This window comes from Pseudophryne corroboree, chromosome 2 (genome assembly GCF_028390025.1).
Source record: "Pseudophryne corroboree isolate aPseCor3 chromosome 2, aPseCor3.hap2, whole genome shotgun sequence".
Lineage (NCBI taxonomy): Eukaryota > Metazoa > Chordata > Amphibia > Anura > Myobatrachidae > Pseudophryne > Pseudophryne corroboree.
Genome location: NC_086445.1, coordinates 874,253,682 through 874,272,145, shown reverse-complemented (window position 1 = coordinate 874,272,145; position 18,464 = coordinate 874,253,682). Strand labels below are relative to the sequence as shown.

At 46.2% G+C, this 18,464-nt stretch overlaps 1 pseudogene; it reads right to left on the bottom strand.

Moving 5' to 3' along the window:
- Nucleotides 1-14,461: 14,461 nt before the first annotated feature.
- Nucleotides 14,462-14,580, bottom strand: LOC135051419 (5S ribosomal RNA; annotated as a pseudogene).
- Nucleotides 14,581-18,464: the final 3,884 nt, after the last annotated feature.

The following is an 18,464-nucleotide window of genomic DNA, read 5'->3' as shown; positions in this document are numbered from 1 at the left end:
GTATCCTCTCCCTACTAGGGCCAGGATACGATCGGAATCTTCCCCTAGGGTGACACGTTTGCCCAAAAGGTAGCCCTGAATTAACAGCTATCCTCAGGGATCCTGCAGATAGCGTGCACATTCTGGTACACTACTCAGACCGGCAAATGTGTCGGCATGGGTTTATAGCGCTGTATCAGCATGGACAGGTACCTTATCAGCAGAGATTTAGACCCTAGTATGTATGCTGTCTTAAGATATATATATATATATATATATATATATATATTAAACATGCCCAAAGAGACATTAGTCTACTGGGTTCTAGAGTCAACGCTATGTCGATTTCTGCTTGACGGGTCCTGTAGAATATGCAATGGACAGGTGATGCCGTCTTAAGAGGCATATGGAAGGCTGAGGATTGTGTGGAGAAGGGATCTCGGACCTGGTCTCCACAGCTATAGCTGGTAATTCTGACCTTTTGCCTTATATTCCTGCACAGCCTAGGAAAGCACGACATTATCAAGTGCAGCCTTTCGAACACAAAGAAACAAGAAAGTCCGAGGTGCGTCCTTTATTGCCAGAGGCAGGGGCAGAGGAAAGAAGCTGCACAACACAGCTAGTTCCCAGGAACAGAAGTCCGCCCCGGCTTCTACAAAATCCACTGCATGCCGCTGGGGCTTCAAAGGCGGAGCTAGGCCCGGTGGGGGCACGTCTTCGTAATTTCAGCCACAAGTGGGTTGGATCCCTGGGCAATAGATATTGTGTCTCAGGGATACAAGCTGGACTTTGAGGAGATGCCCCCTCACCGACGGCTCTGCCGGCTTCCCCCCACGAGAGGGAAATAGTGTTAACTGCAATTCACAAATTGTATCTTCAACAGGTGGTGGTCAAGGTTCCCCTCCTTCAACAAGGAGGGGGTTATTATTCGACCATGTTGTAGTCCCGAAACCGGACGGTTCGGTCAGACCCATATTGAATTTAAAATCCCTGAACATATACCTGAAAAGGTTCAAGTTCAAGATGGAATCGCTGAGAGCGGTCATCGCAAGCCTGAAAGGGGGAGATTTTATGGTGTCTCTGGACATAAAGGATGCATACCTTCATGTCCCCATTTATCCACCTCATCAGGCGTACCTCAGATTTGCGGTACAGGACTGTCATTACCAATTTCAGACGTTGCCGTTTGGTCTCTCCACGGCCCCGAGAATCTTCACCAAGGTAATGGCGGAAATGATGGTGCTCCTGCGGAAGCAAGGTGTCACAATTATCCCGTACTTGGACGATCTCCTCATAAAAGCGAGATCAAGAGAGCAGTTGCTTAACAGCGTATCACTTTCTCTGGAAGTGTAACGGCAACACGGCTGGATTCTATATATTCCAAAGTCGCAGTTGGTTCCTACGGCTCATCTGCCTTTCCTAGGCATGATCCTAGACACAGACCAGAAAAGGGTTTATCTCCCGATAGAGAGAGCTCAGGAGCTCATGACACTGGTCAGGAATCTATTAAAACCAAAACAAGTGTCAGTGCATCACTGCACTCGAGTCCTGGGAAGGATGGTGGCATCATACGTGGCCATTCCCTTCGGCAGGTTCCATGCGAGGACCTTCCAATGGGACTTACTGGACAAGTGGTCCGGATCACATCTTCAGATGCATCAGTTAATCACCCTGTCCCCCAGGGCCAGGGTGTCACTCCTGTGGTGGCTGCAGAGTTCTCACCTTCTAGAGGGACGCAGATTCGGAATTCAGGACTGGGTCCTGGTGACCACGGACGCTAGCCTCCGAGGGTGTGGAGCAGTCACACAGGGAAAAAATTTCCAAGGTCTGTGGTCAAGTCAAGAGACTTGCCTTCACATCAACATCCTGGAACTAAGGGCCGTATACAACGCCCTACGTCAAGCGGAGCACTTGCTTCGCGACCAACCGGTTCTGATTCAGTTAGACAACATCACCGCAGTGGCTCAGGTGAACCGCCAAGGCGGCACAAGGAGCAGAGTGGCGATGGCAGAAGCCACCAGAATACTTTGCTGGGCGGAAAATCACGTAAGCGCTCTGTCAGCAGTGTTCATCCCGGGAGTGGACAACTGGGAAGCAGACTTCCTCACCAGACACGACCTCCAGAGGGAGAGTGGAGACTTCATCAGGAAGTCTTCACACAGATCACATATCGGTGGGAACTGCCACAGGTGGACATGATGGCATCCCGCCTCAACAAAAAACTACAGAGGTATTGCGCCAGGTCAAGAGACCCTCAAGCAATAGCGGTAGACGCCCTGGTGACACCGTGGGTGTTCCAGTCGGTCTATGTAATTCCTCCTCTTCCTCTCATTCCCAAGGTGCTGAGGATAATAAGAAAAGGAGGAGTGAGAATAATCCTCATTGTTCCAGATTGGCCACGAAGGACCTGGTATCCAGATCTGCAAGAAATGCTCACAGAGGACCCGTGGCCTCTTCCTCTAAGACAGGACCTGTTGCAACAGGGGCCCTGTCTGTTCCAAGTCTTACCGCGGCTGCGTTTGACGGCATGGCGGTTGAACGCCGGATCCTAGCAGAAAAGGGCATTCCGGACGAGGTCATTCCTACGCTGATAAAGGCTAGGAAGAACGTGACAGCTAAACATTATCACCGTATATGGCGAAAATATGTTTCTTGGTGTGAGGCCAGAAATGCTCCTACAGAGGAATTCCAGCTGGGCCGTTTCCTTCACTTCCTACAGTCAGGAGTGAATTTGGGCCTAAAATTGGGCTCCATTAAGGTCCAGATTTCGGCCCTATCCATTTTCTTTCAAAAAGAGTTGGCTTCTCTACCAGAAGTTCAGACGTTTGTAAAGGGAGTGCTGCATATTCAGCCTCCTTTTGTGCCTCCAGTGGCACCTTGGGATCTTAACGTGGTGTTAAGTTTCCTGAAATCACACTGGTGTGAACCACTAAAAACGGTGGAGTTAAAATATCTCACGTGGAAGGTGGTCATGCTATTAGCCTTGGCTTCGGCTAGGCGTGTGTCAGAATTAGCGGCCTTGTCACATAAAAGCCCCTATCTGGCTTTCCATATGGATAGAGCAGAATTGCGGACCCGTCCACAATTTCTGCCAAAAGTGGTGTCATCTTTTCATATGAACCAACCTATTGTGGTGCCTGTGGCTACTCGTGACTTGGAGGATTCCGAGTTACTGGATGTGGTCAGGGCTTTGAAGGTTTATGTAGCCAGAACGGCTAGAGTCAGGAAAACGGAGTCGATGTTTATCCTGTATGCATCCAACAAGCTGGGTGCTCCTGCTTCAAAGCAAACTATTGCTTGCTGGATCTGTAAAACGATTCAGCAGGCTCATTCTGCGGCTGGATTGCCGCTGCCAAAATCAGTTAAAGCCCATTCCACTAGGAAGGTGGGCTCTTCTTGGGCGGCTGCCCGAGGGGTCTCGGCATTACAACTTTGCCGAGCTGCTACTTGGTCAGGTTCAAACACTTTTGCAAAGTTCTACAAGTTTGATACCCTGGCTGATGAGAACCTATTGTTTGCTCAATCGGTGCTGCAGAGTCATCCGCACTCTCCCGACCGTTTGGGAGCTTTGGTATAATCCCCATGGTCCTTACGGAGTCCCCAGCATCCACTAGGACGTTAGAGAAAATAAGATTTTACTTTTTTTTAATAAAGTGTTTTTATTCAGTAAAATGAAGAGAAAGGTACAGACATTGCAGACCAATAGCACATCACATACATCAGTCATATCAGAACTTAATTTATGGTTCAATTCAACATCAGCGGATTTACTGCTATGTCTATGAGGGAATGATCATGCATTTTTATTTTTCTGTCTTGTATGGTCCGCAAGATCTGCAGCCATTATGTACATCTCCATTAATTTTTATTAATAATTTTTGCCCTTAAGCTAACCAAAAAAAAAAAAAAACAGGAACAAATAAACAGAACAAACATAACTAAAAGAAAACAAAGAATAGTAAACACCTATATAGAAGCGTATGAAGGATCGATCATCTGATTCAGGAGCACAGTATTCCTATATATGCTAGGCGAGCACGCAGGGCTCCAATGCCAACCATCTTAAACGAATATCTTAAGCTGTAAGTCAGTCATGTGGTATCACTTCAGTTCACATTGTGATTAAGGGACCAGTTGGGAATGGGGAGAGTTCAGCCATGGAGACCAGACTCTTTCAAATTTGGCTGAAGCGTTTTGCTTCATATATACATATCTTTCTTTGAATATTGTATCGTTAACCAGGGTCTTGAGCGCAGATATTAAAGGGCCACCAGGGGCCATCCAGAGTCTCGCAATGCAAACCTTAGCCAAGGCACATACATTGCGAGCATAAAGACCCACCGAAACAGGCACAGAAGTAGAGCCCTCCATTCCCAAAATACAAAATTGCGGGGTAAGCAGTCCGCCAGTCACTCCCGTATTCTCCAGGATTGACCTAACTCCCGACCAGAACATCTGCAACCTCGGGCAGTCCCATACCAGATGCCAGAATGTACCCTCCTCCACCCCACACTTAGGGCACATGCCAGTCCCACCAGCCCCAAATGTAGCCAGCCTAGTTGGAGTTATATAAATTCTATGTAGAATGAAAAATTGAATTTGCTGATATCTGAGAGACTTGGTAACTGTAGCAGGATATTCCAGAGCAAGGGTCCAGTCCTCCTCAGTTATTGGACCTAAATCATCCTCCCACCTTCCACGGAGACGTGTCAGAGGGTCCGCATGGAGTTTAGTTAGGAGATATCCATACGCAAGGGAGACCATTTTAGCCCGACCCAATGTAGCCACAAAGGTCTTGATGGGAAATGGGAGGATACGTGGGGGGGATTCAGCAAATTGGGACTGGAGGGCATGGCGAAGCTGAAGATATCTGAAAAAGTAGGAGTTGGGTAAATCAAACTCATCTTTCAGCTGCTGAAAGGATTTGAATACACTATCTAGGTAGAGTTGGGATATAGAAACCACTGATCTAGGGGCCCAAACCTCCCGTCCCTCAAGTGCATGTAGTTCAGGAAGCCAGTCAGAGTACCAAAGGGGGGTGTCTGGGTCCAGGTCGTCGTACCCCAAGAGAACTCTCAGGGCCCGCCATATCTTTAAGGCCTGGAAAATAATAGGGGGGAGAAATCGAGCCATGTTCCCACTTAGCAGCACCTGCAAAGGAGATAGGTGGGGGAAGTAGCAGCGAATAAACTCACAGTGTAAAGAATCAGCGCTAGAATCCTGCGCCCATATACTAATATGAGTCAGCTGAGCAGCGTAGTAATACATCTGAAAATTAGGCAGAGCCAGGCTGCCGTCAGAACGCTGCCTGGTAAGGGTATTCAACTGTATTCTGGGTCTCTTGTTGGCCCATATCAGTGAGGATAAAACGCTATTCAATTTCCTAAAAAATATTGGGAAGATATATACCGGGGACTGGAGAATAATATATAAAAGTTTAGGCAGTATAATCATTTTTATGAGATTGACCCTGCCAGAGACCGTCAGTGGAAGCCTACACCAAGTTTTGGATTTGCTGATGACCCACTGCAGGGTTGGGTCCAGATTCAAAGGGATATAATCAGAAGGGTCATTAGTTATTTGGATTCCAAGGTATTTAAATTGTGTTGTCCAACATAATGGCAGGGAGACTTTGGGAACAGTAGGAGGGGAGCCTATGACTGGCATAATGTATGATTTGGACCAGTTAATTCTAAGGCCCGAATGAGCTCCGAAGCTCTCTATCACCAGCAGCAAAATGGGCATTGACTTGGTGTAGTCTTGCAAAAACAACAACATGTCGTCTGCGTAAAGAGCTATTCTATCTTCCCGTGAGCCTGTACATATTCCTGTAATATCTGGATGCGATCTTACCAAACATGCCAAGGGCTCGATGGCCAAGGCGAACAGCGTGGGGGAGAGGGGGCAGCCCTGTCTAGTACCTCGGGAAAGCTGAAAGGACGGGGATACATAGCCATTCACCAAGATCCTGGCACTCGGATGTTGGTACAGTAATTTAGTCCATCTAATAAAGTTGGGCCCGAAGCCCATACGTGCCATCACCTCCCATAAATAAGCCCATTCAATGCTGTCAAAAGCCTTGGCCGCGTCCAGCGAGACCACAGCCGAGTCAGAAGGGGAGTCATGTGGGAGTTGCAAAATGGTATTTAGTCTACGCAGGTTAATAGATGTGGACTTCCCTGGCATGAAGCCAGTCTGGTCCGAGTGAACGAGGGAGGTGATTACTGTGTTAAGCCGTACTGCCAATATCTTTGCCAGGATCTTAGCGTCATTGGGAATCAGGGAGATCGGCCTATAGGAGTCTGGAGACCTAGGGTCCTTACCGGGCTTTGGAATCACTATTATAATTGCCTCTGACATAGAGAGGGGGAGCTCGTTACCGGCAAATATATCCAAGTATAGGGCATGGAGTCTGGGCCCAAAAAAATCAATATGATTCTTGTAGACCTCGGAGGGAATCCCGTCAGACCCCGGAGCCTTGCCACTAGGGGACATGCCAATGGCCACAGTCACCTCCTCGAGCGTCAAGGGTGCCTCCAGCTGTTCACAGGCCCCAGAGGAAAGTGCGGGCAACTCAATACCCCCCAGGTAATATGAGAGATCTAGAGTAGAGCACGTCAATTGTGAGCTATATATCTCAGAGTAATAGGATCTGAATAATTGCGCAATGTCTGGCGTGGTGTCAACAAAGGAGCCATCCCCACCATACATCTGGGCAATCGTAGACCCAGGACGATCATAGTGTATCAGGCGAGCCAGGAGTCCCCCGTCCTATCAGCCTGCATATAAATATTAGTAGCTTTAAAAAGGAGGGAGCGTGAGTTTTTATCGGACAGGTGGGCCATCCAAGCCGACTGAGCCACCAGCCAGCGTACTTTCGTCGCTGGGGCACCATCTAGCAAATATTGGGACTCTAGTCCCCTAGCGTCGCTTTCAAGGGCCCGTTCTCTCTCCCTTGAGGACATTTTATGAGCCGCTATGCGTCTAATATAGGTACCTCTCAAAAACGCCTTAAATGAATCCCAAACTATCGTACCCGGGGCTGACCCTACGTTATCGTTAAAGTATCCCCCCCACTGAGTCTCCAGGTCACTACAGTCACCCAGTTGGGTCAGCCAAGAGGGGTGCAGCTTCCAGTAAGAGTGCCCCCTCTGACCCCCCACAGCAATGGTCATCAACATAGGGGAGTGATCAGAGACCCCTCGAGCCTCATAGTGGATGTCAATGATCCCAGGGACAAGGGCAGGGGACACCAAAATCAGGTCAATCCTGGAGAAGGAGCCATGAGTACTGGAAAAACAGGAGAACTGACGGGTCACAGGGTGACGGAGTCTCCACGGATCCACCCACTGCAAACTATCCAAGAAATCAGCAAACTTGGTAGGGCCACCACCCACCAGCGCAACATTCGGGGAGTGCCATCGGTCCAAGGATAAATCTAGGACATTATTGAAATCGCCCAAGCATATCACAGGGGTGGTAGGAGATGGAGCAACAAAAGAGGCAGCCTGCTGCAGTACGGCATATGAAAAAGGAGGGGGGACATACATCGCTAGAATATAATAGGGCTGAGAACTCAGTTTACATTCCATAAATACAAATCTTCCATACGGGTCAGTTTTGATCGATAACAATTCAAATTGCACTGATTTTTTAATCAGAATCGAGACACCCCTAGAGAAGGAAGAATGTGAGGCATGGTAAGCCCATCCCACCCAGGCCCGTCGGAATGACAATAACCTATTCCCCTCCAAGTGGGTCTCACTGAGGCATGCAATGCCCGGGTCATATTTTTTAATCATAAGAGCGTTTGATTTTGTTATTCAGACCTCGGACATTCCATGCCAAAAATTTCAGGTTAATCATGACCCCATACAGACTATATGTGTCTCCCGGATAGACATTTCCCTAAAATATAACTGAGAATCAACATTAGCAATACCAGCATCACTTGACGTTTGTAAGCCCTGCGCAATAAGCCACAGCGTCTGAATCATTAAACATCCTTGTGTCAAAAAAAACTTAGGTAAGGAAAATAACAAACTAAAAAAAGAAAACCAAAACCAACAGCAAAGGGAGCCGCAACCGGCAGCTTTCCAATTATCCCTCCCCTCCCCGTACACCTCCCCGAACACCGGCATACTTTTATCCCAAACCAGCAACCTAAACTTCCAAGTGCTAAGAGAGGCCTAGATTCCCAACTAAACCTCTAACCCTTCTCTAGTCAACACCACTTGGACGTAAAAGTCTTGAGCCACCAATGCAAAGGAGGGGGGCTCCCCGATTCATGATCGTTCCCTCCGGTAAATCAGGCCCCAGCTTCCGCATCTCAGGAGATCAGTCCGGAGCTAGCTGCCGAGCACCCGGTGCAAATCTGTCCAGCCATTGTGCCGCTTCTCTGGGGGAATTAAAAAACTTGGTCTCCCCATCCGCCACAACTCTGAGCCTTGAAGGAAACAGCATGGAATATGAGATGTTAAGGTCTCGCAGACGCCGTTTTATGGGCATAAACTGGGCTCGGTCCTTCTGGACGTCTGCGGCAAAATCCGGGAAGGCCGACACCTTAACTCCATTACGGACCAGCGGGCCCTTCGTACGACCTAGGCGGAGAACTGAGTCCCGGTCCTTATAATGTAGGAATTTGGCGATGAAGGTGCGAGGAGGGGCCCCAGGAGGTAGCGGCCGAGATGGTATCCTATGTGCACGTTCTACCGTAAATTGGGCAGTAAAGGACTCAGCGCCATACATCTCCTTAAGCCAAGATTCAAGGAAGTCCTCCGGCTGCGAGCCCTCTTCTCTTTCAGGCAGGCCTACAAATTGTACATTGTTCCTGCGCAGCCGTCCTTCCATATCTAAGAGCTTGGTCTGAAGGGAGGAAACCTGCTGGGTCACCGTGGATACGGACTGTTTCAGGGGGCCACACATATCTTCCAGGTTGGAGACCCGTGTCTCCGCCTCACCCACTCTCTCACGAATACGCTGAACATCTTGTCTGAGTAAGGAGAGGTCGCACTGCACCTTTTCCATCTTATCGGAGAGACGCTGTTCACTGCCAGCTATAGCCTCCAGCACCTGTTGAATAGACGGCGCCTCTGCCATCTCTGGGGAACCGGCCGCAGACACAGAGGGGGGTTCGAGTGGGTTGGAGAGGCTCCCTGGGAAGGAGCCAATGATACCCTGGGATTGGGTTGCCTGGCATATCTTTCTAGTTTGGCCGCGGCCGCACTCTGGCCGCCCTTAACCATATTGTGCAGGAGCAGTCACACCTACCCCAGGGCAGGGTTTTTAAAATAGAGTGTAGGTAGATGGCGGCAGCAGCAAGGACGTACACAATCAGTGGCGGGAAGCACTCGTGCCCGGTCCTTATGTCCAGAATATCAATGGGTAGAAAATGCAGACTTGTGTAGCAGCAGCAATAATAATATGGACAGAAATATTGAAGAGGGAGTATCCTGCAGTTCCAGGAGGCAGGAGTAGGATATTGGTGTGTAACACACTGTAGGATATTAGTGCAGTACAGCAGCGTAGCCAGATCCAATCTATATGTAGCCTCTCTGTGGTAGAATGGGAGAGCTGCGCAGCGTGAACACCTGACAGTGCTTCCAACACTATGCTGAGTTAATATAGGTAATATAGATAGTGAGAGGCTGATATTGGGTGAGAGCAGCAGACAGTAGGGTCTCAGAGATCATAAAACAGAGTGCAAGTCACTGGAGAATCTCATCAGGCAGCCCCTCAGATGTGCAGGCATGGGCAGCAGCCTCTGTAATCCACTCCTAAAATGGCCGCAGTGTCTCTTCCCCTTCCCCAGGAGTACCTGCCCAACGACCTATCTTCAGGGTCCCTGGTCCCAGCTCACGAGGCAGAGGAGAGGCTATCTCTCCCCCACAGTCTTCCGGCGGCGTTTGGCATCAGCAGCAGCCCGCCGCTCGAGCTCCGGGTGTCCCGCGGCCGAGGCCGCCAAAATCGAGGCCGGGGATCCGGAGGAGTTGTAGGCCGCAGGGCCTGGCGGCGGTGATTGCCGCTTCTACGGGACCCGGAGACCACGGAGAGGTACGCCCGTCGGTGCCCAGCAGCACAGGGTGAGTATTTCAGCCGGGCAGAGCACCAGAGGGAGTCAGGATTTGTACAGGAGTTTAGGTAGCCGGGGAGCTCCCGAGACTTGCTGCCTACTCCTCAGCCGCCGTGGCCACGCCCCCAGAGAAAATAAGATTTTACTTACCGGTAAATCTATTTCTCGTAGTCCGTAGTGGATGCTGGGCGCCCGTCCCAAGTGCGGACTTCTGCTGCAATGCTTGTATATAGTTATTGCTTCAATAAGGGTTAAGTTATGGTTGCATCAGGGTTTGACCTGATGCTCTGTAATTTGTCATACTGTTAACTGGTTGTTATCACATGTTATACGGTATGATTGGTGTGGCTGGTATGAATCTTGCCCTGGATTTCCAAAATCCTTTCCTTGTACTGTCAGCTCTTCCGGGCACAGTTTCTCTAACTGAGGTCTGGAGGAGGGACATAGAGGGAGGAGCCAGAGCACACCAGAATCTAAATTCTTTCTTAAAGTGCCCATGTCTCCTGCGGAGCCCGTCTATTCCCCATGGTCCTTACGGAGTCCCCAGCATACACTACAGACTACGAGAAATAGATTTACCGGTAAGTAAAATCTTATTTTTCCTGTTATAATGGAGGCATTACTATATATTGTTATTGAGGCATTACTATATATTGTTATTAAATTGGGGACATTACTATATATTTCTATTATACTGGAGGTATCACTATATATTTCTATTATACTGGAGGCATTACTATATATTTTTAGCCTTGCCTCCAGAATACAAAAAAAAAAGGGCTATGTCATGTGGCCACGCCACTAGTGTCATGTAGCCACTCCCATTAGCAGCATGTGACCACGCCCCATCACAACACATGACCACGCCCATTTTTTGGCACTCAGTACCCATAAGAAAATTTTCTACTCGCACCACTGCTGTGTACCTGGTAGAGTCTGTTACTGCCGGCGCGGCGCCTGTGTCTGTCAGCACCGCACTGCACTAGTGATCAGACTAGTGTCCGACAGCACCGCACTTGTAATCAGACTCACAATAAACTACAGTTCCCAGCAGCCCTTGCTGCCGGGAGCTCCCAGCAACAAGGGCTGCTGGGAGCTGTAGTTTATTTTGAGTCTGACTACAAGTGCGGTGCTGCCGGACACCAGCGCCGCTCCAGCAGTAACAGACTCTCACCAGGTACAGTCTGACAGTACTGCTTTTCTATCCTTTGGCCGTGGGTGGCACAGCCAGGCGGCGCCCCCTCCTTGCCTGGCGCCCCTGGCGACTGCCATCCTGGCCAATAGGTAGATACACCCCTGGGGGCAGATGTAACATGTGCAGAGAGATTTAGATTTGGGTGGGGTGTGTTCAAACCGAAATCTAAATTGCAGTTTAAAAATAAAGCAGCCAGTATTTACCCTGCACAGAAAATATACAACCCAAATCTAACTCTCTGTGCACGTTACATCTGCCCCACTTTCAGTGCACATGGGGGGTCATTCTGAGTTGATCGCTAGCTGCTTTCATTCGCTGTGCAGCGATGAGGCAAAAAAACATCACTTCTGCGCATGCGGCGCAATGCACATGCGCAAAGTAATTATACAATGAAAGATGTAGTTTCACACAAGGGCTAGCGAAGCTTTTCAGTCGCACTGGTGGCCGCAGAGTGATTGACATGAAGTGGGCGTTTCTGGGTGTCAACTGACCGTTTTCAGGGAGGGTTTGAAAAAACGCAGGCGTGCCAGGAAAAACGCAGGTGTGGCTGGCCGAACGCAGGGCGTGTTCGTGACGTCAAAACAGGAACTGAACAGTCTGAAGTGATCGCAAGCTAGGAGTAGGTTTTGAGCTACTCTAAAACTGCACAAAAAAATGTTGTAGCCGCTCTGCGATTCTTTTGTTCGCACTTCTGCTAAGCTAACATACACTCCCAGTGGGAGGCAGCATAGCGTTTGCACGGCTGCTAAAAACTGCTAGCAAGCGAACAACTCGGAATGACCACCATGGTTTTGCCCAATTGCTAACTTTTTTAGTTTGCTAACAAACATAAAAAACCCCCAATGTTTTCATTTTGCTGCCAATGAGTATTGTTCCTAGATGAAAGCACATTGTGATGTATGTATGAGACTGATACAAAGGAAATATGGTTTTGCCCATAGCAACAAGTCCACATTTGCCGGCAGGGTTCAGCCATGTCAGCACAGTGGAGGGTGTGGCATAGCATAGATTGGGGTGTGATCGCAACACAATGCTCAGATTACCAGCTTTGTAAAGTCGGTGGAGTAGCCATGACGACTCAGTTCAACATGTATTACTTTATCACCCGCTGAGTACCACCCGAGATTCAGGAGCTCCCCGGCAGTTCTGGTAGAGTAGGCAAGTGTGAATAATTGTCCTTTGTAAATTGCTGGGACTAGGGTCACATTTTTGCTACTTGTCCCTGCTTTGAAGGAAGTGGAAATAGAACAACATATACCCAATCGAACCATAGGACTATGCCTGAGATGAGGTTCCATATTTCGGTTTGGCGTGCCCAATGTGGTCCCACCTCCTGTTCAAATGCATACTCCAAAAATCAAATTGGGATGGTTATAGCTGATGGTCGGGCACAGAGATGGATTAACACTCCATGGGACCCCTGTCAAGACATTGGATTGATGTTTCCCTCCTCCAATCCATCAACCACACTATTCACTTACCATATACACATCTGGTGCACAGTGATATATATACATATATAGCGTGATAGTTGCACTCCTTGACTGTGGTAACTGTAAAAGGGGGGTAATTCCAAGTTGATCGCAGCAGGAAATGTTTTAGCAGTTGGGCAAAACCATATGCACTGCAGGGGAGGCAGATATAACATGTGCAGAGAGAGTTAGATTTGGGTGGGGTGTGTTCAACCTGCAATCTAAATTGCAGTGTAAAAATAAAGCAGCCAGTATTTACCCTGCACAGAAACAAAATAACCCACCCAAATCTAACTCTCTCTGCACGTGTTATATCTGCCTCCCCTGTAGTGCACATGGTTTTGCCCAACTGCTAAAAAATTTCCTCCTGCGATCAACTTGGAATTACCCCCAAGGTTCTTTCTTTCAACATTTCGGGATTGTACCAGTTTCACAATCCCGAAACATTTAAAGCATAAAGCACTTAAGCACCTTTTCAAGTTACTACAGTCTCGGAGTGCAGCAATCACACTACTTATATTGGATGTCATCACCTCATGGAGGACCCCCGGGCAATTATACACCTCTAAGATAATAGAAGTGCCGGATATTTGGAGATATTATATGTATATATATATATATATATATATATATATACACGTTTACCCCAGCACTGCAGACTCATCTATATATATATATATATATATATATACATATAGATAGATAGATAGATAGATAGATAGATAGATAGATAGATAGATAGATAGATAGATAGATAAGATGAAAAAAGACGGCGGCACTCCAGGACTTGTGGTGTCAAAGCTTGTGTATTAGAGCATCACAGATACAACTATGATCCGACGTTTCGGGGCGCATAGCCCCTTTTTCAAGGTGTAGGGGCTACACGCCCTGAAACGTCGGATCATAGTTGTATCTGTGGTGCTCTAATACACAGTTTACCCCGGCACTCCAGACTCACAAATAGCTGGCTCTGGTGCCCTCCTTACATGCAATCAACCAACATAGACAGGTGCTCCATGGGATATTTAAACGCACTTTGTTTGATATGTTGCAATGGGTTGGGGTTTTGGAATCTGCACTGGACCGGATTGTAAGTGAATGTCAAACAATTTTTATTTCATGAAAGGCATGAATGATGACCAACATAAAGCTACCGACTTGGCCGACTTGGCTTTTGCGGTAGAACTGAGTTGGTGGTGCTCCTGGACGTTAGTTCAGAGCAAACTATTGTGAGGGTTTTTTTGCAAAGAAGCAAAAAGAAAAGACTGTTTTATTGTCTCTCTGGGGCACTCTTTGTATAAATCAATATGCTGATATGTAATAGTGTGAGGTACAATGTAAGTGTGGGATTAAAACTCAACTTTTATTTTATTAGACAAACGAAAATATTGTTGTTAATATCAACAACAATAGCTTTAAAAAATTATTAAATAACAATATAGAGGTATGTTACTCACTTATTGTGGGGTAGGTGGCAGGTTGTTTGTCTGCACACCCACTGTATTTTAAGTGAGTATTGATATTTGACATTCATCAAAGTGAAAATTTGAAATCTCTTGTTTTCTCTATCAACTTATGAATTGTTATATATAAATATAATCATAAGAGAGAAACAAGAGACCCGGCTTTTCCAACTCTGGACTCCTTCTGAGTGAGTAAGCATAGGCACGTGATCTGATATTGATATTGAAAGTGTTGGTTACTAATTCATCCTGGGTGCATCAACGGAAGGTATGGTCCTTGATACTACAGTACCCGGTATTCCCAGAGGGTCTCCCTTTCTGGTACTGACCAGGCCCAACGCTGCTTGGCTTCCAAGATCAGACGAGATCAGGCATGTCTAGCATGGTATGACTGTAGATACTTAGGCAAACATCCAACAGCATATAGGAGTACCCAATTAAATGAAGGAGTATTCAAACAAAATAGAAATTTTACAAGTGTCAGCCGAGTGAGACTAGACCTGATGGTTCACAATTGAAAAATGGACAGAATTGATGTAGCACTTCTACTGTCCACTAGAGCGCCCCTGTTGCCATAATTGGCATTGCAGAGGACAATCCTTTAATTGTGGGTGAGAAAGTGCTTGGAAGAAAAAGTAAGCTAGGGTGAAGAAATACAGAAAAATTGCAGAAAGATTGCAAATAAAGGAGAAGAAAAAAAAATTTGAACAAGAAATTGCACAAGAAAAAGAGTACAGGAAAATAGTAATAATAATAATAATAATAATAATAATAATAATGCTAATACACCCTATTTGTTGAGGTATATTGTATTGCTGACAACACAATTTTCTGTCTGTCCCAAATAGGGATTTATTTACATCAAATTGTAAAGAAACATGGAAGGCATCAAAGCATAGAGAATTAAATCCTAATAATTAAGGTATACTGCTTTGCTGAGCACACAATTTTCTATGTCTATTCCAGACAGGGATTTGTTTGCATCAAATTATGTTTGTTCATGAAAACAGAAGGGAATTTTTCCACAGATAAGGGTACATATGAAAATCAAAAACCATACAAGAAATTGGTGATAATGATGCTTTTGTTATGAAATATAGATATCTGATAACTATTTATAAATTGGAATTAAGAAGCTAGATAAACCACAATATCACCATATGCTATCTCTTAATACATAGAGAGACATAAAAAATTTCACATTGGAAAACAACACACTATTTATTTGTTAAGGTATACCCCGTTACTTAGGCACAATTCTCTGTTGTTTGATATGTTGTCTGAGGAAGGCGAATGTTACCCCGAAACGTCACGCGTTAAATAGCACACCCTGCAGGGTTTTATGCACTAAACAGTTGTTTGTCAGTCTCTGAGTGCCGCCTATCCCATATATATATATATATATATATATATATAGAGTGATATAGAGTGATGTGGTCATGGGCTACATGCACCCCACCCTGTGAGTGGTAAGTGCAGCTGTGTACCCCGCTTCTGGGGTGGCGAGTGCTGTGGTTTTCTATTTGTGTATATGACGGGGTTAATCTATGGTTATCTCTTATTAACCGTGGCCACTAGCTTTCTCATGCACCCCTGTGTGGATTATCCTGAACCTGTCTCAGCTGTTCCTTAGCAATCTATCTAAGTCAATGTAAGGTGACTAGTGTACCTTTAAAAGCCATAAAGTGTGTGGCAGGTGCACATTAAATCTAGCAGGCAGATGATGTGTGCAACAGCAGTGAAGTAATCAGGTTTTAAGACTCTGTGATAGTGTAGGACCTGCTTGAAGTTTTGGTACCTTGGCGATCGGTTTGCAGGCTTCCGTGCATTGGCCAATCCACTAACTAAACCCCCATCATTTATTTATTGAATTGTTGAGGATAAGTGAGCTTACTTTGGTGAGTGCTGGGTTTTCTGTTTGTGTATATATATATATATATAAAAGTGTGTATAAATACATACAGTTCAGCGGTACTCCTCCCAAGGCGTGTATAGCAACGTGTAAGCGCCGGAGCCCTCCGTAGGAAAACGGACTGTTCCCCAATAACAGCAAGAGGTTCGGCGGCACTCACGGCAAATAACGACAAGACTCAGCTCTGTGGCCAACGTTTCAATGTTATACAATCAACATTTTCGTCAGGGCATCACCAATACAATACATAACATACCTTTATACCTCCTTCTGTCCGTCCATGACGTCGGCCGCCCGCGCGCCACGCTCCTTAAAATGACGTCATCACAACGCGCCCGGACTCAGGCAACACGGAGGGGCAGAAGCACCAAAATTATTACAAGTGCAAACCCTAAAACACAAAACATAAGTGTTAAAACAAAATAGACATACTGGACAAATATACAAAGGCATGGCACAATTGCATATACATGATATCCATTAGAAAATGCACAAACATGGGTACTCCCACGTCCTAATAATGTTACACTGATATCTACTGTCACAATTGAATGTGACACAGCCCATCAATCAACAGTTGTGGGCAACAGCTGGTAAGTTATCCCACTAGCTGGTACTAAAACAAGTGAGTATTGTACTACAACTCCAATTCCAATCTGCCATCTCGCATTTCTACTCATGTTACCCAAAGGCATATATAACACACACACACCTCCCTGAACAATGTAAACCACACTTGCACAATAGCATCCTAAAAGGCAAACAAAGCCCAAAGAAAGAGCACTTCTCCATAAGATTAGATATGCAATTCATATAAAGCAGGCTAATCCCAATTGTTCATTCAATCCCCTAGGGGATAATGTATCAAGAAGGAAGATCCACTTTGACTCAGCTTGCAACAGCCGGAGACCCCTGTCCCCTCCCCGTCGTAATGGGGGGATGTGATCAATGATCCTGTGACGTAATGTCGCCAAAGAATGGCGAGCTTCAACAAAGTGTCTGGGTACTGGTAAATCACTTTTGCCTGACTGTAATGCTGCCCTAATCGAGGAACGATGGTTTGCCATTCGCTCCTTAAAGGTGGACTCAGTTTTGCCCACATAGTGGAGACCACATGGGCAACTGAGCAGATATACAACAAACTTCGTGCTACAGGTCACTCTGTGACGGATTTTGAACTTTTTCCCTGAGTACGGGTGGCAAAAGGTGTCCCCAGCAATCATGTGGCTGCACGTAGTGCAACCCAGGCACTTGAAACACCCCTTGCGGGATTGACCAAGGAATGTATCCCTCTTTGCACTAGACATATTGGGAAATTGAATATCAGATTTAACCACGTAGTCACGAATGTTCCTTCCCCGTTTATATGCGGGCATTATACGGGTGGATGATAAATTGGTCAGGGCAGAGTCTGATTGAATGACAGGCCAAAAAGATTTAGTGATCTTACTAATACCAGAACTGGCTGTATTAAATTTGTTAGCCCATACAAATTTGGAACCACTCTCTTTCACTGTACTAACCAGGGTCTGAGATCTTGGGGTATTTAGTACCTTCTTTTTAATGTGTGCTAATTCTTTTGGACAGTAGCCTCTATTTTTAAACTTAGTCACCATTTTGTCAAGAGCTATTTCCACCTGTGTAGGATCACTAACTATTCTCCGCACTCGCAACATCTGGGAGAATGGAAGACCTCTCTTAAGGGGTTCAGGGTGATGGCTAGTCGCTAGCATAATATTATTACAATCCGTTGGTGTATATATATATATATATATATAGTGTGTGTATATATATATATATATATATATTGTGACAAGAACACTGGAATAGTGTTTGAGGGCAGGTATGTTTGTCCCAGGTTCTTGTCTTACATGTTTTAGAAAATGAAAACTTCTAGGAGAATGCTTTTGTTTTGTTAGAACCTTTTCAGTTTGCTGGAAAAGCTGGATAAGGGCCCTGAGAGAGAGATAAGGCGAGTTCCAGACATTGGGCCCAGTTTGGATCTTTGGCCTCACAGAGGGCTAAACAGGGCTTTCAGCTGTGCAAGAGCCTTATAGGGCTTCTAGCTTGATTAAGGTGTGCAGACTGCCTGGGAAGACTGCAGGATCTCTGTGAGAGAAACACGCTTCCTGATACAAGTGAGCTATACAGTGTTTACTGGAGAACTCTGTGTTTTTTTTTAGTGATAGTTAGGAACATCTTGTGTTTAGTTAATGCCGGAAAGGCAAGGTATTTTCTTTTGGTGTTTGTTTTATTTTCTGTATAATAAAACTGGCTGGGGCCAGTTGTACCAGAAACTGGACTTGTGTGGTTCCTCAGCTGCTGCGTGCTGCCAGTTACCCCAGGAAACGGCACCTTGTACCCTTACAGT